The sequence below is a fragment of the Podarcis filfolensis genome (genome assembly GCF_964270895.1).
Source record: "Podarcis filfolensis genome assembly, chromosome: 4".
Lineage (NCBI taxonomy): Eukaryota > Metazoa > Chordata > Lepidosauria > Squamata > Lacertidae > Podarcis > Podarcis filfolensis.
In genome coordinates this window covers 4,305,020-4,330,048 of record NC_139607.1, presented here as the reverse complement: position 1 = coordinate 4,330,048, position 25,029 = coordinate 4,305,020, and the positions used below count along the sequence as shown (strand labels likewise).

The 25,029-nt window shown below is 41.0% G+C and overlaps 1 long non-coding RNA gene across 2 annotated transcripts in view; it reads right to left on the bottom strand.

The window, feature by feature from the left end:
* The window catches only part of LOC310761302, a 184,829-nt gene extending 160,861 nt beyond the window's left edge, over positions 1-23,968 (bottom strand). Inside the window, exons 1-5 of one of the 2 annotated variants that reach the window (XR_014547354.1) lie at positions 21,902-23,968; positions 20,286-20,317; positions 16,869-16,949; positions 15,475-15,553; positions 13,954-14,358 (exon numbers count right to left, since the gene is read on the bottom strand). This is a non-coding gene — a long non-coding RNA (uncharacterized lncRNA). Of the gene's footprint in view, positions 1-8,861; positions 9,671-13,953; positions 14,359-15,474; positions 15,554-16,868; positions 16,950-20,285; positions 20,318-21,901 lie in introns of those variants that run through there. The other variant, XR_014547355.1, reaches the window with a different exon arrangement.
* Positions 23,969-25,029: the final 1,061 nt, after the last annotated feature.

Sequence of the window (25,029 nt, the reverse complement as noted above, 5' to 3'; positions counted from 1 at the left end):
AATCACCATCAAAGTCTTCATGCCTCTCTGATCCATGGCTCCAAATTCCTTTCATTTCACAACTGCATTTTGGCCAAAGTCCACTTAAGTTGTATCTCTTCTCTGTTGTGTGTGTTGTTGTTGGGTTTTTTTCGGGGGGGGGGGTAGAGATGGTATCCACTCTAATTTTCCAAAACAACCCATTCCAACATTAGAGCTCTCCCCCCATTTCTTTAAACCACGCACAGATAACTGTTCTTTTAACCACAAGTTTTATTCCATACTGCAATCCAACCTCATTTTGGATCTTTAAAATTTTGCATCTGGAACAGGTTGCTGAATTATTAATTAATAAAGAAACTCAAAGTATACAGGAAGCCAGAGGCTCCCCTCTCCACCATCCACTGCCCACACCAAATAAAATATTTTTCTCAGTTCCAAACCTCAGCTCAATGCAGCTGGGTAATTCCATAGTTCTGATGACAACATCTTCTTTCAGAGCATGCCTGACTTTAAAGCCAAAAAAAAAAAAAACCATTTAACAGGAGAACCTCTGCTTCTTAATGGCAGTGTAGGAGGGTTTTCGCCAGGCAAAGTGCTTTTGCACTCAGTTCCTCCCTGCCCTTCGCATTCCATGCCGGAGCGAGCACCATGGACTGTGAGTGAAGCCCATTCCTTCCTTCCTTTGGGGGGAATTTCTAAAAATGATTTACCCTCTATTTCTCTCCACCTTCGATCCCCGTGACGTCGTGGGGGCTGCCTCCATTAAGGCAGATAGGAACCAGAAACTCCACAAGGACTAGTTTCAACACCTTAGCTTTTTGTAGTTATCTAGTACTACAATTTCTAATGATGATCTCAGACATCTTTAAAAATGATCAAGGAGAATATTTGGAAGGTTGATACTTTACTCTAGGGGATACTTCAGGGCCACCTTACGTAGGTCTAGCTTCAGTAACAGTGTAGATAGAAGAACAGTATTAAAGTCCTTTGCGAGAATGTAATAGAACTTGTACCATGACAGCATTTTAAAGATGAATGGATTTTGAACTGAAGTGAGTGAAAATGATAACATGTGGCTCCTTGCAGCGCAGAGATTTGAAAATCTCTTTAAGCTCATGGCTCCATGATGAATATGGCTGTGGCTTGTTCAGCTCTCTGCTTCAAGCAAGAAACCAGGAGTGTAAGGAGAGCTCTCTTTGAAGAAACCTATATACATTGTGAAAAGCATAACAGGAAAAGGGAGTCAGACTGTGACCAGGATCATGCTTCCAGCTCTATTCTGTTTTTTTAATATATAATTTTAATTAAATTTTCTGTTTTACAATTTAAAATACTCATTTTACATCCTTAAGATATCAATGACTTCCCTTCTTCTTTTTCCATGGTTCATTTTACATATCATAAAACCCTGCATATTTTACCAAAATTATTTCAATCAGTTTTCCATTATTGCATCCATCAAAACTTATTTACACTATTGAATTTATCTTATTGCTGCCAGCATTTTCAGCTGTACACAGTTATTTCCCATATATTCAATAAGTGTTTTACAATCTTCTTGTTCTCTTATTCTATATGTTAAGTCTGCAAGTTGTACATATTCTGTCAACTTAAGTTGCAATTTTTGGTTGGAACCTTGCTCGTCTTCCATTTTTGACCTAACAAAACACGGGCCACAGTTGTAGCATACATAAATAACCTTTTCTGACACCTGGGAATTTCGGTCTGAATTATCCCCAACAGAAAGGACTCTGGGTTGTTGTGGGGAGGTTTTTTTGGGGGGGGAGTACTTTTAAACATTTTTTTCAATTCATTATGGATCATTTCCCAATACTCTTTCCCAATACCCTTTTACAAGTCCATCACTTATGAAAAAACATTCCCTCCACCTCTTTGCATCTTCAGCATTTATCTGATTCTGTCTTGTACATTATAGCAAGCCTACTCAGAGTTAAATACCGTATGTGAATCATTTCCAGGTAGTTCTCCTTCAAAGAATAACATGTTATAAATTTCAAGGCAATTAGACTTAAAATCAATTAGATCAAAATTGGACACCATGTCAAAAAATGCAGTTGGTAGTTTCCCTTCTTTTGACTCTGTTTTCCTCATAGTTCTATCTACATCAAGGGAAACAACACCATTGAAGTCACTAATAATAATAATAATAATAATAATAATAATAATGCTTCCAGCTCCATTCTGCTGCCACAAAAATACAATTAATCAAGTTGCCTGCTCCCAAGACTGCAGCCTTTAGAAATATGAGCCACATTATTGAAAAATCTCTAATGGCTACCTTCACTTTTTCCTCTCTCTACTAATACGTTAGAAAGCAAACAAGAACTACTGTCAAGAGATCCTAATACAGTAGTTTTGTGGACTATCTGGTGGTAGCCTTGACACCAAGATTCACTTTCAAATAAAGATTAGTGAATCTATTAACAATTCAGGTAATGATGAGGAAGCTCTGCCCTTGATTCAGTCACAGGCTTCCTCTTACTTTCTTACTGGTTTGCTCCCTAAATTCACAGTATCGTCACCAGCCAGATTTTGTCCTGTCCTTAATCTCAAGGCCTTTCCTGATTAGCATTTAACTTCCTATTTGTTGCTGAAGTCAATACCACATGGCAGATATAAACATTACTACATAGTCTACCTCATCTAATAATGTCATGAATTGTATTCAAAACCAAATTTCACCACACCTTTCATTTGAGTTGTTCTCCAGTGTGTGGATCAAGGTTTTTACTCGGCCCAGTATACGTGAAGAAGCATCTCCACCCCCATCGTTCTGCCCGGACGCTAAGGTCCAGCGCTGAGGGCCTTCTGATGGTTCCCTCACTACGAGAAGCAAAGCCACAGGGAACCAGGCAGAGGGCCTTCTCGGTAGTGGGGCCTGCCCTGTGCAATGCCCTCCCATCAGATGTCAAAGAGATAAACAACTACCTGACATTTAGAAGACATCTGAAGGCAGCCCTGTTCAGGGAAGTTTTGAATGTGTGACATTTTAATGTATTTTTAATCTTTGTTGGAAGCCACCCAGAGTGGCTGGGGAAACCCAGCCAGATGGGCGGGGTACAAATAATAAATTATTATTATTATTATTATTATTATTATTATTATTATTATTAAATGGAAGTTTTAAGATCTCCATTTGCACACATCTACCTTTCAGCAAACTAACTAAGCACCTAATTTTCAACTTCTCTTTTCACCCTTCACCTCCCCAATCTCAGAGAAGTCATATATTTCATTGTCCCCCATTTTGAAAGTTTGGTAAGGTAAAGAAAGGTAAAGGGACCCCTGAATATTAGGTCCAGTCCTGGACGACTCTGGGGTTGCGGCACTTATCTCACTTTACTGGCTGAGTACAGCTTCTGGGTCATGTGGCCAGCATGACTAAGCCGCTTCTGGCGAACCAGAGCAGCGCATGGAAACGCCGTTTACATTCCCGCTGGAGTGGTACCTATTTATCTACTTGCACTTTGACGTGCTTTCGAATTGCTAGGTTGGCAGGAGCAGGGACCGAGCAATGGGAGCTCACCCTGTCGTGGGGATTTGAACTGCTGAACTTCTGATTGGCAAGCCCTAGGCTCTGTGGTTTAGACCAGCGCCACCCGTGCTGTCAAATGTTGACCTTGGCCCCCTCCCTTCATGGCATGGCTATGGTTGACTCTCATGGAATATCAACTATGTTTAAAGTTCTGTATTATGCCAGTTGCCAAGATGGCGTGGACACCATTAATTCTAAGCAGGTCTCATTTTGATCTCTGCCTACATGAAAGACAGCCTAGGACTTTCAAGAAAGGAACAGAACAAGGCACAGATGAACCAGAAACAACCATCCATAGTGCAGAACAGCTTGGAAAAGTTTGATTGCTCTGTTTCCCCCCGCCTCCCACAATAAACACACCAAGGAACAAAATTAGTTTTTAGAGTTGGATGTAGAACATCACCTAAAATGTTTGCTGGAAACAGTTGAGAGAATTGACTCAATTAGAGAAGATACTCAAACAAAGAAAGGCTGCCTGACTGTGAGGTCTGGTCACATTGTTTCCAGCAATCAACAAGGAGAGTTTTTTAAAAACAAAAAAACTTTATTTATCATTTTCAGTTTTGTAAATCGACACACATCAAATAATCCATCCATACATTAACAACTGACTTCCCTTCCTGCCCTCCATGGTTCATTACAGTTCTCCTTCATTGCTGCATACTCTAATTACTCCCTATTTTAATTCATCCATATTTTAATTCATCATTTGTTTATATTTTCACTGCTAGATTTATTCTATTCCTGCTAACATTTTTAGATGTTTACAGTAATCTTTCAAATATTCAACAAATATTTTCCAATCATCCTTAAAAATTCTCCCTTCCTGTTCTCTTAATTTGCCAGTTCAACCATTCAATGTGGAATTGAAAGGTTGAACTGGCAAACATACTCCATTAGTTTAGCCTGCCATTAGTCATTATTGTACCTTCCTGCCATCAACAAGGAGAGTTTAATCCAAAGCAAGGAGTTAAACACAGGGGTGTCTGCAGGATTTTTTCCAGGGGGAACAACAAAGTAAATGCTGAAACCTGAGAAAGCAGACTAGTTTCTGACAAGACAGAAATAAAAAGAGAAGAATAGTGCCTGTATATTTTGCCTCATGTCTCAGGTTCTATAATGTTTCAAGACTGCATTTTCATCCAGCACTTGATTTATATTACAACTGAGAATTACAAAGTGGACAAATTAATATACTGAACCAATTATTACAAGCTTCAGCATCACCTTAATAAAGAAGGCTGAATTTTTCTCTCTTAATCCCCAGCGCACTATGAACTTTTGCTGAGAATCCATTGGTGCAATGGGAGCTTTAAAACCCCCTACCAGAAACCAACTCTAAGTGGTTAGGGTTGGAGTTCCTTGTCCCTCACATGACTTGCAAAACAAGTGTGAATCATGCAAAATAATGTAACATGCAGAATAAATTGTTTACAACAAGAAACTCTTATCACAGAGTACGCAGAACCCTGTATAAAGCATGTTAACTGAATCAAATTCATTTTATGCCTTTCTTGTGTCAGGCTAGTGCATGTAGACTATTAAAAAGCACTAGGGAAAGGAATGAGGTGTTTGGTTTTGTAAGAGCAAATGATGTTTTTCTGTGTTACTGTTCTGTGTTCCACTGCACATTGTTACAATGGAAGCAACCTATTGTGAGTTTAGATGAGTACTATAAAAATTAACAAATTATCAGAGTGAAACACCCTCAAACAAAGCTCATAATATTGTCAAGGTCAGAGTCATATTTAAACGAATTGTGGAGAAAGAGCCAGAATAAAGATCACAATTTCAGTGTCATCAACAGAACCTTCTTCAGAGCAACAAATATTGTTTTGTGTTTTTACTGTTCCCTCTCTTCTACCATTGCACCTGTTCTTACTATATTACAGAAAACAGAAAGGCAAAATCATTAAATGTGCAGCTCTGAGAAGAACCCTGCAGGATCTGCTCAAAGGCTCATCCAGTCCAGTATCTGTTCTCATAGTCACCAACCAGAAGCCTCTGGTAACCCATCAAGGCCCCCTGCATCACAGGGAGTCCCCGGCCTGCGTCACGCCCACAGTCAGTCAATCTGGCTGGCTGGGGGGCATGGTTTACCGCATTTAAGCAGCCGCAAATCTGGGGCTCCTTCTGTTTGCTTCCTGCTTGCACGGATCACCCTCCCTCCCTCCCTCCCTCTAGGTTTTGCTTCTGCACATGACCTTGCTATGGACTTCGGTTGGTCACCTGTTCAAGGGGCCTGGTAGGATTTTTTTCCACTTGGCAGATTGGCACCAGCCACTTGGTTTTTTGCTTACCTCGTAGCAAATCATCACAACTTCGAAAGGTTTGGCGGTTAGGCATTGGAAAACGTGTTGTGTGTTGGAGGGGGAGTTGTGGCAATCACCGTCCCCTCCCCTTGAAGGGTATTCTGCTAAAGGAATCCGGTGGCCATGGTTCCTATCCGAAGCCCAGGTGGTGGGTAGGGCCATGGCTTGACCCCCGGTGACTCTAGGGGAAAGCTTCCAGTTGATTTGCATCAACAAGCTCACCCTACTGGTTGTTAACCCTTGTGTGACTCCCTGCAGAGCGGGCAGGAGTCAAGTATAATCGGTTCGGATCCATTGCCTAAGCCAATACCACTCACATTCTGTAACCAATAAAGTTGTGACCTTTTTTAGCCCATTAACTTAAAATACTGGTGTCCATGTGTTTTATTTCTTCAGTTTTGCAGGGAGCGGGGCCTTGACTCACAAGCAGGAAGGCTTCTGCAGATGGAACAATTAGAAGAGTGTGATGTTGAATTCTACCCCATGTTTCTCTGTTCCAGTCAGTGAACAGAAAAATCTAGGACTTTGGCCCACCATTCTGCCAGTGAAAGCTATCTAGCCACAAGGTAGTGCTGAAGCTGGAACTAGCCATAGAATAGGATTTTGTACAATATCAATATTGCCCAGATAATGCATATGTTACATTTAAGAGATGTATTTTCCTTGCATTTTGGAGCTTGAGTGCACAAGGGAAACTCTTAATATAACAAGTTAAACTGAGAGGGTTTTTAATCAATTGAATTTGAGTAAGTTTGGAAAGGGCTTTGCCAATAGCTCTCTCATTGTGAAAACTGGAAAATGGAAATTCTATTTTCAAATGCAATGGAAAAAGAAAGGAAGAAATATCCACATTAGTTTGTTTGTTTGTTTGTTTGTTTGTTTGCTTTTGCTTGTTAAAAATCACACACCGTTTAGAAGGGTAAGAATTCATATGCTACTTGCCTTATGCCATTTAGGTGCTGATTTATTATGTGAAATAAGATTAGAAATAAAGGTTGCCAGCTTCTTCCCCTGACAAACCACCTCTCTCTTTAATAAAGTTGCCAAATTTTAATAGCTACAGCTGCTTCTCTGTATTCAACAATTAGTCCATTGGGTGACGTGAGAATGAGATCATATTGGTCCCCATGCCCTACAAACACCCCACCTGATTTCTGCAGATTGTATGGTTCCTGAAGGGGCAGGGCCAGCCACAGCTAGGGGTTTTCAGGTCAGCTGGCAAGCTTAGCCTTTAAAGGTTGCAAAGGAAAAATAAGAAATCCAGCAAATAAAGCACACACAGCCACATTGTTGCCTCCTAAATCTCCCTACCCCAAAATCTCACCTGTGCCTCCTGTGCCTTTAATGTGGTTGCCTAACTTTACTGGTGGCTTCTGCTTCTTTGCCTGTAACATCTGGTTCATTGGAAGACAATATCAGGGGGTCATGTCAGTTCCCTACAATCTCTCTGACTTTCCCTCACGTTATACAGTTGTTGAGATTCAACTAGGAGTTTTCAGGTCATTTGAAAAGCCGAGCCTTTAAGTTGCATTGTAGAAAAATTCAGCAGATAAAGGATAAAAAAGCCTCCTAAATTTCCCTCAACTATATTCCCTGAAGGTGCTTCTACCATAAATGGAAGTACATATCCCTTGTGCTACACCTGTGCCAGCAATCCAGTGCCAACTCTGAAGTGACATGAGATAATGTAGAGTGGTACCTTGGGATGTGAACGGGATTCGTTCCAGAGCCCCATTCGCATTCTGAACGCAACGTAAGACGTGATGGCACGTCTGTGCGTGCGCGGGTCGCGTTTTGCTGCTTCCGCGCATGCACGTGACGTCATTTTGAGCGTCTGCGCATGCACGAGTGATGAAATCCAGAAGTAACGCACTCCGCTACTTCTGGGTTGCTGCAGAGCGCAACTCGAATGTGCTCAACCCAAAACACATTCAACCCGAGGTCTGACTGTACTTGTGTACAGTACGACCTATGTGGTATCTTTAAAGAGCTTTCCATCACATAAGCAGACACCATTTTGTATGGCTTAGAGCAGGGGTCAGCAACCTTTTTCAGCCGTGGGCCAGTCCACCGTCCCTCAGACCATGTGGTGGGCTGGACTATATTTTTTGGGGGGGAATGAATGAATTCCTATGCCCCACAAATAACCCAGAGATGCACTTTAAATAAAAGGACACATTCTACTCATGTAAAAACACGCTGATTCCTGGACCGTCTGCAGGCCAGATTGAGAAGGCGATTGGGCCGCATCCGGCCCCTGGGCCTTAGGTTGCCTACCCCTGGTTTAGAGGACCATAAGTTGTCCCATTTAGCATAGTTTATAACTGTATCACTGACAATATCTATATTAGCCACAGTTTTAAGACCTGAAAGAGGTCCATTTGAGATATCTAACAATCTTTTGAAAGCCAACTCTAATCCCTTTCCTGCGTTAAGTCATTTCTTAGCCCAAATTTGGCACACACAATCCCCACACTGACTTCTACACTGCGAAGTGTTTAATCAGTCCATTTTCTAGCTATAAGTCATCTACTCCTATTCTCATTATAATGATGTCATGTAATTCGGTCATCTCATCCTTAACATAGGGCCACAACTATGCTATAACACATACCCATATGTACAGATATATACATACTTAGATACATGATAGCATAAACTTTCACTTAGTTCGAATTATGTTTGCTTTATCTGAATAACTCAACTTGCCCTTCAAGACTAAAGGTTGCCTACCAAAAGATTAGGGCTGTCAAATCTCCTGGTGCTTATTATGTACTGTTTCTTTTGAAGTTGCCCGTAAAACTATTAGAATGTCCCTTTGACATGCCTGGTTCTGCATAGCTGAGCATGTTTGTATTACTGAAAACCCCATATTGCTTTGAAGGCAGCAGCAACTGCACAGGTTAAATTATTTGCTAACTACTTTTATTTATTGACTCTCCTTTGTTAGTACCCCAGAAAGAAACCATTTTCCTCAGTAGTTTTAAACATTTCCTTTCAAGTTCTAGACATGTTTAATCTTGTTTATTTCACAACCAATAGAGACATTAAAATATTGTAATCTAAAAGCAACCAATGAAGCAAATGGCCTATAGTTTCAAAAAAAGTATCATATTACTTATTTTTGCATAATTAATCCTTGGAAGTTATTTCAAAGTGAAATCATATCAAATATTCTCTGGAAAAATGCTTTTAGAAGACTAATAGATCTTGATTGTCAGCAAATTAGGAACAAAAGGAAAGAAGAAACAATGAATCTCATTAAACATAGAAATTTCGAATGAATGTTCCACAGCTGTACTGAAATGGCTCTTGAATATTGTTGCTCCATTTACAGGCACTGAATGTAGGAGCTGTTTCTTATAAAGTGGAACCTCATGTTATGTACCGTCCTCCTTACGAATGCTTCGGGTTATGAGCTCTGCTAACCCAGAAGTAGATGCTCCCAGTTGTGAACTTTGCCCTGGGATGCGAGTGGAAGTCGCGCTCCGGCGGTGCAGCAGCAGTGGGAGGCGCCATGTTAAGAACGGTTTCCGGTCACGAACGGCTCTCCGGAACGAATTAAGTTCGTAACCGGAGGTACCACTACACTATATAGTTTGTAGCAGCAGGCAGTTTCTTAATGCTTTAAAAAAAAAATCTTTTTAAAAAGGTTAGGCTGACTTCAGCTGTGGCCCAGACATAGCATTGTTTCAGTCCATTTGGGGTGTGTGGATGTGGGGCAGAAACATGGCTGCTCCTATTTGGAAAACAAAACAAAACAAAAACAAAATGGAAGCAGAGTTCAGAATGCCACTCCACTCCCCACAAGCTCTCCTCTCTGGGAAAAAAAAAAACCTATTGAATTTTCACACACCAGTTGTTTGGAAGTCTGAATTCACCGCTTACCATCACCTTTCAGGATTGCATGAAGACTGTTTGAATAATCACACTCCTAAAATGTACTCATTTGTGCTAGCATTGTGGTTATGCTTAAAATAGTTGAAGAAAAATATCTGCCTTGTAAGCTATGCTATGGAACGAACTCTTGCAATACGCTGGCAATGTTTAAATAAGTGCTGGAAACTACTCTAGAACAAAGCAATTTGTCCACCCAATCCAAAAGGGTTCAGGCAGGGTTGGATTTGCATGTTGATGGAGCCTGGCCTTGAGTGAGGTAGAAGAGCTAAATCTGCCCCACCTTCTTTTTCATTTCTCGGCAACGGCATGGCCACCCCTGAGTCACAGGGTAGAACTGGCTGGTCACATATTGGCTTCAGTTTTGCAATCTTTCTCACTTTCCCATTACAATTAATGCTGGGTGGGCAGGGTAAACAAGAAGTGCTAACTGGTCACAACACTGTGGCATACAGGAAAATGAAACATATGAGGGAAAACACAGACAACTTCAAGGTGATGTAGGATTCATGAAACTCATCTCCCCTGCTCTGCAGGGGCAGCCTGTCTTGTTTTGCCACCTGAGGCAAAACAGCTGCTCCACCACTGCCTCCTTGCTTACTGGGATTGTGTGACAGCTTCCGGTCAGATCTCATGGAGTTCTTGTGAGGTGGGGCACCAATGTGCCACTGGAGAAGTGAAAATAAGTGGTCTGGTTTCCAGCAAGATCTTGCTGGAGCCCTGCAAGATCTCTCTGGAACCTGGAAGCTGCTTCTCCTTGCTTCTCTGGTGGTGGTGCTGGTTTGGGGGGGGGGATAAGCAAGGCAGCTGCAGCAGCACCAGAAAAGAGAGGGAAAACAGCTGTGACTTCTGGTGAGATCTCATGAGAGCCGCAGTGGCAGGTGGTCAGATTTGCCACCCCTGTTGGCCTGCTGCCAAAGCAGACTGCTACATGCTGCCTCATTAAAGTCAGCCCTGCTGGTCTGTTGTAACCCAAGGGTGACGTACAGGCCACCTTCATGGCTAACCTGTCTCACCCACGCAGGGCTATGAGCCCTCAATAGAGAGATTCAGGAAGAAAAAAAGTCCTATTCCCCTCAGCCACCATTTTAAGTTGGAGAGCATGGGGTTATAGTTTTGACTCTAGAATCAATTCAGGAAGCAAAGTACAGATCCCATGATTCCCAGCAGAAAATTATGTCCTGAGCTAGTGAGTCCTTTCACCTGCTAGTTACACCCTCCCTTGTTCATTTTGTTTTCCGGGGTTGGTGGGAAACTGGAAGAGACCATATTTCACTCATTTAGGTGTTGCTGTTGTTTTGTTAGTGTTTCCATCAAACAGTAAAAGATGTGATGCAGAAGGCAGGGCTCCCTGACCTGAATTGTAAATTGTGTGAGAGAGACTGTTCCATTAGGGCTATAATTGCAGCAAGATTATAATTCTGCATCATTTTACCAAAGTGCATGTGAACAACAATAAAACACTGCACAAAGTGGGTGTGAGTATATATATATATATATATATATATATATATATATATATATATATATATATACAGAGAGAGAGAGAGAGAGCACCTTCCCATAACATTGTGTTTGCGTTTCCCGGCAAGCTAAAAATGTATTTGTTTGTTCAAGCCTTTGGGGAGGGTTAGTGGATCTAACCTTATATTATCACTTGTCACTGGGATGTACTGTTTGTTTGGTTTTGTTTAGTTTTTTGCTTAGTTTTTATGTGGTTGTTTAAAATGTTTTAATTTTGTAATGTGTTGGATTGTGTGTATGCCAGCCTGGGCTCCTTTAGAAGGAAGGTTGAGGTTAAAATATAACAAACGAAACAACAATCAAATAATACATTGCTTTACAAAATCCATGCACATAGGGACACTGGTAACATGGAGGGTAGAGAAGCCTGGATAATGAAGAGAAGCAATGAAATAGTCTCATTCTTCTCTGGGGCCTCAAATACCTAGTTTCATATTAAAAACCCCAACTGCTTTTAATTGGGATTTTGAAATGCCACTTCTAAAATGTGCACAGAATGAATTTCCACTCTAGTTGTAACTATGTTACATTGCTGGGTTACATTACAGCAAAGTTGCTATTTGTGATTGATGCTCTTTCAGTAGCGTTATTGAAGAATGCTATAGGGACTACAGAGGATTTTTTTTTAATCCAGTAGCTTGGAAACTCTGTAAGGCAAAAGGCCCATTATCACCTGACTGCTTTGTGTTATAAATGACAGAAATATTCCAGAAGGCAGAATACTGAATTAGTAGTGTGTCAGAGCAAACCTACATTGTCACCAGTCATTATATTGATAGTGCTACTATCTTTATCATGACATAAAGATACGGTATTTTTAAACAAGATTATTTCTTATTTGGGTATTCAGAAAAAAGAGGCTCCGCTCGAGTGAGAGAGTTATATTGCGCAGCAGTAAGTCTTGAGCTGCAATCCTCCTTTTTATGTGAAAATTGACACTATGCTATATATTTCAGATAACTTCTAGGAAGCTATTTTATTCTGAGTCAGGGTACTGTTCCATTTGGCTCAGTATAGTCTACGGAAAGAGTGGAGAACCTGGGACCTCCAGGTGTGGTCTCTGATCATTGGTCATCTGGCTGGGGCTGATGGGAGTTGGAGTCCAACAGCATCTGAATGTTGAAATTGAATGTTGGAAGATTCACAACAGATAAAGTAATGCATTTCTTTACACAAGAAACAGTGATAGCCACAAACTTGGATGGCTTTAAAAGAGCAGAGAATTGTTAAATTAGAAACAGGAATAGAATTGTAATTGTAATTCTGAGCCAACTACTTTAAAACTATTCAGATAAAAACAAATTAAAACTAGACAAGACTGCAGAGCTCAGGGACAAGCAGCCTTCATCGTTGCCATCTTCACCTGGAAGTCAGTATCACCTTATTCATAATCTTCCCTCCCCTAGGGGGAGGTCAGTCGACATTGGAATCCCCCAGGAACTGGCATCAGTTAGGTACAGTTCCTTTGATGAAATAGTCTAGTTGATCCACCTGGATGGCAAGGGTGCATGAAGTCCACTTTTTGCTTACATCCTGTCCATCCCCTGGATGTGGATCTTCTTGGATTCATTTTTAGGGTTAGTAATATGTAGACAGGGCTATATCTTTGCAAAGGTATTCCATCTCTTGCTTTGTTTTTGAGGAATGTAGCTCCTAACTGTCTAGTCTAGATGCAAATTTGTGAATATCTGTTATATTCAACTTCAAATGAGACCAGAATCAGATTTCTCCCTCATCTCTAGTTCTGCACTAGAAGCAAGCATACCTTTTCATAATATACAGGCATATTTTCCTCTTTGCATAATATCTAGAACTGTGAGGAAAGCAAGTGTGAGCATCTTGTCTGGACCTCAAGTAAAGAGAGGTCACACAACAAACTGTTGTGTCTGCAACGGGGTGGGAAAAAGATAGTTTGAGATCTACTAAAAGATCTCTGGGTACTTGCAGGCAAAAGTTTCTAACTTGTTTAGATTGTTTAATAATAGCAACAACAACAACAACAACAACAACAACAACAACAACAACAACAACAAAAATTCACCTAAATTAAGGCTGCTGAAATGAAGAACACTAACCAGGAGTGGACTTTTGTGTGGAAAGATTTTGAACTTAGATCAGCTCTTGTCCTGAAAACAAATTCTTAAACTCAGAATTTGCTCAGAGGCATCCTGTTCTTTAATCCTAACTTTTGCTCTGGGTGGTAGATCTTGGGGTTCTAGTGGAAAAAAGGAGACCCAAAAGGTCTAGGGGGTGCAAAGTAAGCTTTCCATAATGACATGTTATCACTATAGTAGAACCAAGAAACTTCCCTCAGTGGTGTTGAGTTTCAAGAAAGGCGTAGGTAAGATCTGAAAGATGTAACAGGCGGTAGATTCTCAAATCAGTTCCCTAATGGATGCTTGTACTGGCATATTTCTGCTTTTCATATCCAGGCTTTGATGCCTACATCAAAGGAAAGAGGCTTACAGAAGAAACACATCCATGAAATTCCCTTTTACCTGGTTACATTTGAATTGCTGAAGAAACGCACCACCATTCTACATAATATTCTGAATGAGTGCTTGGCTACATGTTGCACCAGTCTTCTACTGCCTTTTGATATTTTGGACTGTAACTCCCATCATCTCTGCCCTTTGGCCACATTGTCCAGGACTGATGGGAGGGCACCAGGTTGGAGAACACTGTGCTAGGAATTCTGAAGCTTCCCAGGGAGATGCTGGGCAGGACAAGAGAATGGATGGAGAAAGGTGGCCAGCAGGCACACGAGTCTCTCCAGATTTTTTCTTCTCTCTCTCTCTCTCTCTGTATGTGTGTGTGTGTATGTGTTTCTGGAGAATATCTCAAAATTCTCAACAGATGCGGCCACTCTTCACGTGAGAGCTCTAATCTTTAGTCAGGATCTCAGGGTAGACTGAGGTAATAGAATTCTGGACTGTACTACCTGAGACTATATGTAGAAGACTGTAATTTCTGTCTCCACGGTGGTGGTTTGTTGTTGTTGTTGTTGTTGTTGTTGTTGTTGTTGTTGTTGTTGTTAACCCAACAGGCTTCTCTCATGTGCAGTTTTGCTATATGAAGGTGCTTCTCCTGTAGGGAAATACTCAAAAATATGGCAACCACATGCAATCTGAAGTATCACAATCATGAACTTTACTACCTCATAGTATTGCATTCTGCATAATTCAGAAGTTACCCACAATAACTTACAAGCACAGATAATACACAATATGAAAAAAAGACACTACTTGCTTTTATGTATTTATATATTTACAGCTAACCACTGTCCTTTAGTGAGTGACTTGAATGGCTTTGTCCCCTCCCCTCCCCTCCCCATTTCTGAATTACTTTTTTGCCCTTGCCAACCTTATGATTCTTTCCATGGCAAGTGACATTGGCTTTGACTGTCCTTTAAATACCCTGACTTGAAGTCTGCCTGTTCCCAGAGATTTGCTGCTTTCAAGTCTTCCCAATTAACTTAATCCCTCTGCCACACAGATCCTGCAGTCATCCAGGATAAAAATATATTTACTGTCGATGCCACGAGTAATCTGTTAGTGTGTTCCCTTGTAAATAAACTTAGAAGCATTCCATAGATAGGCTGGTTCCAGCTTTGTGTTTGCATTTCATAATTCATTCCATGTTGTTGTTTAAAAAATCTCCCCAATGACTGATTTATTGTTTTGTTGATCCTGATAATGCAGTGTTGGCCTATTCATTGTATTAGTGTCATTTCCAATGTTTCCCATGTTTTCTACTGGATACCCTAACAGTCCTTCCCTCTGGCTTCCATGGTTCAGCATTCCCTGAACTGCATTTTCTCTTATTCTCTTAGATTGTGGATTTCTTAAGGTACACAAGCAAATACAGTGTACAGTGTTTCTCAAGGTGCATTTAATGCTCACTAGGAAAATAAAATGGGAGGCTTGCTTATATGTCACCAAAAGCTAGAAATGTAGAGTTCAATTTCTACAGTGACTTTCTCTGTGGCTTTGGGCAAGGTCTTTCATTCTGTTTACCAGTAAATCCCCCTATATTATTGATTGTACACATTCATGAGCTGTCATTAATAACTTTGCAAACAAGAGCTATATAATTCATTATGATTTTATAAATGACAGGCATAATTCAAAGAGCTACTTTTGGTACACCCATGGGGATTGCTCCACTCAGCTCGATTTTTTATTGTATTTTGGAGCAGCATACTTCTCCATGGTGTAATCTGCACATGAAATTCTCATTCAGTTCAAAAGTGGTTTGTCTTCAAGCCTGGAGAAAGCAGGAGCTTCAGTTGGGGAGAAAAAGTCAAAAGCACTTTATTGTCCACAGAACTGGTTACACATTACTTCAAATCTCGGTCTTTTAATACTCCTTTTAGCAGGTATGTAAGTGTATGCCAACCTAGAAGTTTGAAAGCACATCAAAGTGCAAGTAGATAAATAGGTACCGCTCCGGCGGGAAGGTAAACGGCGTTTCCGTGCGCTGCTCTGGTTTGCCAGAAGTGGCTTAGTCATGCTGGCCACATGACCTGTACGCCGGCTCCCTTGGCCAATAAAGCGAGATGAGCACCACAACCCCAGAGTCGGTTGCGACTGGACCTAATGGTCAGGGGTCCCTTTACCTTTTTAAGTGTATTTAGGACTGCAGTCAAAGGTATGCTTACAGTGGATTAAACATCTTTGCATAGAATTGAGCTTCTGAGCTTCACAAACTCAGGGTTCACCCAACTTACCTTTGCTCTGCATTTTTAGGCACAGGTCCAGGCTTTCCAGGTCTGTGTCTGCGTGCTCCCCTTCCCCGGGATTTTCACTCACTACCGCTGAATCAGAGCAAACAGCAATCTGTGGAACACCCAAATTGCCATTTGTTCCGAGTTTGTGCTTCCCTGGGGTGGGGATAGGGGGAAGTGCTTTGACACAAACCGGAAAAGTGTGAGCCTGTGCCTAGAGATTACAGGGCAAAAAGTCAATGAGACCTCAGTTTCATTATTTTGCTCTGGTGAGCTCAGTAAAGCAATAAGGTTTCCCCAAGAAATGTGAGGAGTTACATGACAGAGAAACCAAAGGCATAATTTCCACTAAATGTTTATCTTAAAGTGAAATATCAAGTAAATGTAAGGCTTCCTCCTTGCATGCAATATCTTAGGATTTCAAAGGAAGATGAAGGAATTTTAATAAGCTTAGTAGAATTTCTATGGTAGCTCAGTTTCACTTGAGTGTCTAGTATGGCCTAAAGAGAAATGGCAAGAAAATACTCAAGTAAAAAAATCTGAGAAACTCTGAAGAACTCAAAAAGAGTTTCAGAAAGACTACAACTGACACTTGTTGTTCTGGGTCAGCCCTATTTTCGCTTCATTATTCTTTTTGTTAAGAAAAACAAAAGGTAAAACCAAAGAATTGAAGAGAAAATTAGAGCAATAATTGCTAGATTAAAACTGAATGAGTTGATGAGACAGAACCATTTATAAACCCATAAATGATTCAAGTGTTAAAAACATAAATTTAAATACAATGATATTCTGTAGTATGATTGCTTGGGTAACCTTGAATCAGGGATGTAAGCAGTGCTATTTTTCTAGAAAAAGAGGTGCTGGAACTCACCACGAAGGCCTCCCTTGTTCTCTTATAATGGCAGTAGCCCCCACCTGAGAGGGGCCAGAACTGAGTTCCAGCAAATTCCAGCTGAAAAAAAGTCCTGGATGTAAGTTTAAAGTGGCACAAGATTTGGGGTCACAAGAATGATAAGAGTAGATCACCTGAGTTCGGGAGATAACTTCTGTCCCAAACTAGGTATCAGCAGAGCAGGAGAAATCAATGAATTATATTTAGCAGAAGATATATTATGTGAATTAGCTTCTACAATTAAAAAACACACAATTAGAACCATTTTTCATGACACTCAGTATCTGTCATGATAATGAACATGTGCTTTGATTATGACAGGTTGCATATTCTGGCTTGTCTGCAAGCAGCTTACGCTATCATGTGTCAAAAAGACAAAAAAAACCCCTCTAAATTTAAGCTGCAGAAAAAAAACTTGTAATATAATTGACACACAAGCCCTCACATAATGCACATATAAACATGTTTTTATTGCAACACCCCAGGTTCATAGCATGGATTATTGTCCTCACCCCTACCTAATCACCAACCACTCACTGTCCACTACATGTTGTAGATGCTAATACACAACCTGCTGCGTTCATGTACTCTACGATAGCAATTGCCAGTCTTTCACTGATGTAAAAAGCCATAGTTATTTGTTGCTGTCAAAGATATACCAAAACTATATAAATATCCTAAAAGATGTTATCAATGGTTCACAGCAGCTGCAGTGTGCGAAATTGCATGCTGTGCTGGCATGATGTCACAATGTCCGCATGCACACATTTGCATGCTCATGCACTGCAGATGAGGGGTCTTCTTCTGCCTCTACTCCAATGATTAACTTCTGTTTGGGGGGGGGATGCTGAACGACAGCCCTAGCATCTTATACTAAACATTTTTAACAGGATAGGACCAAAAGGCAAATATATAAATACATAGAATATGAAGGCAGTCTTAAGAAAGAGTGATTTACTAGGCATGGCCCTCAAAAATCTGTAAATATTTGTCACAGCTTTTCACAGCTAGATAGTACATACATTTTTGACAGATGGATAATGAATTACTTCAGCAGCAAGTACAGTGGTACCTTACAACCATAATCCGTTCCAGAGGTCCATTTGTAAACCAAAACAGGTTGTAACCCAAGGCACACTTTCGCCAATGGGGCCTCCAAATTTTTTTTTGTTCATAATCCCCCCAAAAATAATTATGGGTTGTAATCCAAAATAAAGTTTGCAAACCAGGACATGCACTTCCGGGTTTGACGTGTTTGTAATCCAAAACTTATGCAAACCAGACTGTTTGCAAACCAAGGTACCACTGTAGTGGTTTGAGTAGGATCGTTCTTTTTACAGCTCTACAGGGTCACCTCTTGCCAGCCTGAACCATCCTCTACCACCATTCCATGCCCAATATGCAAAGGGAACTGCCCCACTTCACCCAGCAATCCAAAGGGTGACGACATTCTCTGGCAGGACCATCAGAGAAGCCTTATTGATGAGCATTGGGCACATGTGGATGAGCATTCCCCTCTAAATCCCTCCGTTGCTGGGAGGCCTTCGCAATTAGGGTTCCCATATTTCAAGAGGTAAAAATCTGGACACAAAAGGTGTTGAGCTTCTGATAGCATCTCCGCTGCCGCCGAGCCCAAGCCACCCAAGCCAGAGCCTCAACCAGAGCTGCCTACAAATACTTTTTTTAACCCAAAATCCAGGACATTTGCTTTAAAATGTAAAATTCCCCATGAGTGGGCATGTAGGGCCGTCAAAAGAAGACATATCCAAGAATTCCCGGATTCATGTCAACCCTATCTCAATGTCTTTCTTGCCCTTCCTTCCTTGATGTTTGAATATTGACTCTAACTGAATCTAAAACAATATTTTCAAGCTGAAATTGTTGGGTTGGGTTTAGTGTCAAAAGATTTTTTTTAAAAAAATTTCCCTTTTCCTTTTAAAGAATTTATATATGGTTGATGTAAATACCAGAAAAATAATATAAATAAAAAGTTTTACATAAATGCATTTAACAGAAATACAGAAAATATTAGGGACGCAGGTGGTGCTGTGGCTAAACCACAGAGCCTAGGACTTGCCGATCAGAAGGTCAGCGGTTTGAATCCCCGCGATGGGGTGAGCTCCCGTTGCTCAGTCCCAGCTCCTGCCAACCTAGCAGTTCGAAAGCACATCAAAGTGCAAGTAGATAAATAGGTACCACTCCAGTGGGAAGGTAAACGGCGTTTCCGTGCACTGCTCCGATTCGCCAGAAGTGGCTTAGTCATGCTGGCCACATGACCCGGAAGCTGTATGCTGGCTCCCTCGGCCAGTAAAGCGAGATGAGCGCCGCAACCCCAGAGTCGTCTGTGACTGGACTTAACGGTCAGGGGTACCTTTACCTTTACCCTTTTTACAGAAAATATTACATTGTCTATCAATTTAAAATACTATAGAGTTAACTAATGAACCTAGTGATCTAATAACTTCCCCAAACTTTTCATTCCAAAGGGCAATAAAATCACAAATTTCCCCAATAAATCTGTTTCCAGATCTTATATTTTCTCTCACACAGTTATGTATGCTTATACAAAACTGATGGATCCCATATTCTATAGAGCCACTAAGAGAAGAGGGGAGGCATAAAGGTAAAGGTAAAGGTACCCCTGCCCGTACGGGCCAGTCTTGACAGACTCTAGGGTTGTGCGCTCATCTCACTCTAGAGGCCGGGAGCCAGCGCTGTCCGCAGACACTTCCGGGTCACGTGGCCAGCGTGACGAAGCTGCTCTGGCGAACCGGCACCAGAGCAGCACACGGAAACGCCGTTTACCTTGCTGCTAGAAAGCGGTACCTATTTATCTACTTGCACTTAATTGTGCTTTCGAACTGCTAGGTGGGCAGGAGCTGGGACCGAACGACACGACGGGAGCTCACCCCGCCGCGGGGATTCAAACCGCCGACCATACGATAGGCAAGTCCTCCACCCGTGTCCCTCCAGGTGGAGGGGAGGCATAGTTACCCCCAAAACAAAATATTTAGACATTTTAGCTGATGTTTAAAATATTGTAACCATTGCTTTATTCCCTTCCTCCACATACCCTTCTAAATAATTCAAAAGTGTGATTAATGGATTTTTATTTAGCACTATTCTAGTGAGATTTAATCATCATCAGAATAAACTCTATTACCAGTATCAACTACTGTTGTTATTTTTATTATTGCTGACAAAATCCAATGCGGCATTCTTCAAACGTGGGTCCCCAGGTGCTGTTGGTCTAATTTACTGGTTACATGACGTCAAACAAAATAAATGTAAAATCCAAGTAGGAAATCTAATTTTGTCAATGCACACTATTTAAAGAAGGCATTTATTTATTTATTTATTTATTTATTTATTTATTTATTTATTTAATTAATTTACAAGCAACAGTTGTCAGCTAATAAAAATCCAATCTGTAGCAACAGACAAGTCAAGAATTATGTTAGAGCCTTCTATTACAAAAGGGAATCAATAGAAGACATTGGATTCTTCTTTGGTCTTTGCATCTTTTTAAAAATATTCCAGGGAAACTGTGAGTACATGGAAATTGGGAAACTCTTTTTCTGAGTTTATATAAACTGGTATAAGTTGAGCAAAGCTGTTCACACTGCAGTGAAAGGGAATGTGCCAAACTGAATTCAAAGATATTGAATAAAGCCCTGTGTGATGTAGTGTTGGATAAATTCCCTAGGAAAATAGATCACAGCTGGATCTTCGCGACCTGGGCTAATTTGCCACTTCTGCTACGGCGTCATTTTGTGGCCTTGGGCAAGTCATTACTTTTCAAAATCAATTCCGCGTCTTTACAGGAGGATTAATAGTGCCTCTACTCACAAACATATTATGAGAACAGACAAAACAAGAGTGTAAAATACATTATAAAGTTAAAGTCATATAGGTAAGTCATGAATAGCAGAGCTGAAATGGATAATCATTTTTTTTTAAAAATTTAGTATAGCTTCAATCTTTGCCATTCACATTTCATATTTGAAATATGAAATGTTTACTTCACAATGCTTTTGCTCGGTTACAGGAATAAATGGTCCCTAAATGGGACAGAGACATCTATGTATAGTTTACAGCAAGGAAACAACTATCCTGTCCACCCAATCAAGTACTGATTGATGACTAGAGAAAAGGGTTGTCAAGTCAGGAGTATCCCAGACCCTGATATTTCAGGGCCCAAACCTGAGGGAGTCCCCTGGCGACATCATGGTGATGTCATGGATTTCACAGGGGCATGACATCATATGACACATTAAACTTTAACTACAGTCAGTGTGAGCATGTCATTCAAATAAAAAACATGAAGTCTAACAAATGAGCAAATATGTCACTGGTTGGAAATTTAGATAGAAACCTTAACTATAAGTGGTATTCCTAAGTTTGTTGTGAACTGCACTTTTGAACAGCCAGTGTTAATGATGCAATTATTCACATGTCACATGAAAGAGGGAATAAGCTTGTTTTCTCCTGCTCTGGAGGGTGGGACTCGAACTAATGGCTTCAAGTTACAAGAAAGGAGATTCTGACTAAATGTCAAGAAGAACTTTCTGACAGAAAGTGCTCCCTTGGAAGGTGGTGGACTCTCCTTCCTTGGAGGTTTTTCAGCAGAGGTTGGATAGCCATCTTTAGCTGAGATTCCTGCACTGCAGGGGGTTGGACTAGATGACCCTCAGGGTCCCTTCCAATTCTACAGATCTATGATTCTTTGATTCCATAGTTGCCAGTCAGTACTGCATTTATAAATGCCTTCTGACTTCATTGTCTATACCACCACCAATGCTTATACCAATATGCATATTGTTATTCTTTACTAAAAACAAGATAACAGGGGGAAAACAGGGAAAAACAAGAAAAGACAAATGTTCATAGGAACACATAATGTAACATGATCAGCTGTGCAGGTCTACCTGTCTGACACATAAACAAACCTGGTAGAAGAGGAAATGAAGAGCAGAAGGGTTAGCTATTTTTGATAAAAATATGTGTCTTACACAAACAGTCTTTTTACTTGTCAAGCTGGCAACATTTGAAGTATAATTTACAAAGCCTTCCAGACAGTGTCTGCATGAAGTCCCCACACCTCTCACCTTCACAGTCAAGACAGAACTAACAGGAGTAACAAGCAACTCCCAACTGCCAATTTCCAACTTCCAGTTGTCAACTACCACCTCCTTTCTCCAGTACCACCTATTCTTTGTGAAATACATTCACAATGAAATTGCATTACAAATACTAACATTTAAGGCAGCACAACTGCTCCCCCCCCCAACTGGGCTCTGAGCCAAAGGGGGTGGCACACGGCGCCACAGCTGTGATGCATTTAATTCAGAACAATGGAAGGTGCGAGGCAACGGTGGGTGGGCGCCAAATGTTGGTCTTGCACAGGGCACCACAGAAGTTTGAAAGGCCAAGGTCCACCCCCTTTCATAGCATTTGCTTTAAACAGAAACATACACACAGTTTATTCCTCAAGCTCTGTGTTTTAAGACATGGGATGTGGTGAGAGTGGAAAATTGCAAGGATCCTCATTTCACACCAAAAACAGACCTTTCCAAACTTCTACTTTACATACACACACAATTCCCCAAAATCTGTGTTTAAGGGTGGAGCCAAAAATATCACTCGGCCAGCAGAAGCTCTTTTGTGAATCTATATTACATTATTTTCAATCCAGAATTTCATTTAGAAAAAAAAGAATCTCTTCCCTCCCATCACTCCATTCTTTTCCATACCAAAAGTGATTTCCTATGCACATCCCTATAGTTCTCAAGTGGATTATTTCTGGGAGAGCAGTAGGGCAGCTATCCTGGAAGTGTGGAGGGAGAAAACTCAGGAATGGGGTTCAGAATTTCCAGCATTTTATTTTCTTCTACCTCCAAGGCAGCCCCCGACCTGCCAGCTCCCCCCTAAGTGATCCATCTAGTCTCAACTTCAAATGAAAATATATAACAACTATCTCATCCAGCCCAGCCCCTACAGTCTTCTCTCCTTCTCTCAGCACTCCATTCTCCCTTGGTAATTTTTTGTCCTTGCCTCCTTGGATTCACTCAAGAGGACCAAAAGGCCTCCAGGAGTTGTTGTGGACAGCAAAGGCAGCAGTGCTCAATTCCTCCTCCTCCTCCTCCTGCTCTTTGCATGGTGCCCCTGCTTCTGCAGCCCTACCCCTTGCGCCCAGTGCACATGTGCACTCATAGCCCTCTTCTTCTACAATGTCTATGTAGCATGGGAACTCCCAGCAACTTGCCCAGCCAGCTTTCCCTTGCCAACAGCTGCTGACCATACCCACTCAGGCCCTGGGACACCCACAGAGTTACATTCCAGTACATTCAACCTACCTACAAATTCCTGTAACAAAACGAAAAACAGGCATCATATCAGTCATAGCCTTAGGTTTCTCTAGAGCAGAGGAAGAAGACAAATCTGGAGGCAAATTATGGCCAACCTCAAGTGTGGAACACACAACCAAAAGGCATTCCTCTAGTCTCCCTTTGGGCCCAACCAAAGCTTCAACTGCTTCACAGTAGGGTCATGAAAATCAGCATCAATGTCCTTTCCCATACACACTTCAAGTGCTTCTGGGATGCCTTCATCCAACCACCTAAACTCACATGGCAATTAACCCTAACAAAGCAAGCAGTATCAAGCTCACATTCAGGTGGGTTATGTCCAAAATGAACCTTTTAGTAGGAATAACACCCTGCAAACCTCTTTCAGTGGGTCAAAGCAAAAGGGAGGGCAGTGAAAATGCCTGCAAGTCTGGCTGTACTTGTTAGGAATGGCAAAACAGACCCTCCAAGTGTCCCTATTTTCCAGGGACAGTCGCAGATTTACAGAAACCATCCAGGTTTTTGATTTGATCCCAGAACGTCCCAAATAGGATGTAAGGAGTATGTGACCCCTGAGCCAAAGAGAAAGGTAACTTGACAACTACACAACTATTCAACATCTGAAGGTAGTCCTGTGTAGGGAAGTTTTTAAATATTTCATGTTTTTATATATGTTGGAAGCTGCCCAGCATGGCTGGGGCAACCCAGTCAGATGGGCAGGGAATAATAATAATAATAATAATAATAATAATAATAGAATAGGCTGTCCCTATTTTCATTAGAGAAATGTTGGAGGGGATGGCAAAATAGGCTTCAGATGAGTTCAAATAGGGAAAGGAAGATCACATGATTGGCTACTTCAAAAGAAGACCTTGCTTCCTCATCACTCTGAAGACCCTAGAGGCACTAGTTGCCGTAATTAAGGTTCTCTTGTATCATGGCTGCATTAGTGTTTTCTCCCTGAAGTTCTGAACCAACTAGCATAATCTCAAGGCATGGACATTATTATATAGGCCTGATTCCCACCTCTCACCCAGAGTCATAAGATTCAAGCTAAGTCCTAATTTATCCTAAGAGATTCTGAGGGACCAGGCTTTATTAAACCCTTCCAGGTATTGCAAGGTAAATTGCCAGTGGCCAGCCTCTAATGCCAGGCCTTACAAACATGTCCACCACCTTCTGAAGGTAAGGTCTCTCAGGACAGGTGAGTTTATCAGGAGGGTTTCTTCTCATCCTTAATTAGATATCAATTGAATTTGAATTTCACATGCAGTACGTAGGACTTATTAGAAAGATATTTCGTAGTGCTGATATAATTTCCCCAAGAAGCCAATGATCATATTGATTTATACAATGTGTTTCAACAGTTCTACAAATTTAGTATATAACCTTGAATGAAAACACAATTACTCAATGTGCAGAATTGTTGCCCTTTGCTGGTTAAGGGTCAGATTTTGAACACCCATTTAATTTATAAGGCAGCCCAAACATTTTTTTAAAAAAAGAACCAGGAAATAGTTGGGTACTTCTTTTGCAGTTTATATGAAACTTTTAATCTGTGAAAGTGGCAATAACAGATCTATCCAAAGTATGTACTTTACAAATAAATTCTGTTGAGCTCAGTGGAAACTATTCTCAGGTACAAGCGCATTAAAAAAAAAACCACCTGACCATTTCAAGCTGATCAGGATCCAGCACAAGAAATCCACCCATGTGCATGTGAAAGATTATTTTCCTGTTCAGCTGTGCCCCCTTGTTAGTCCATCTAGATATGACAATTAATTTCTTTCTGA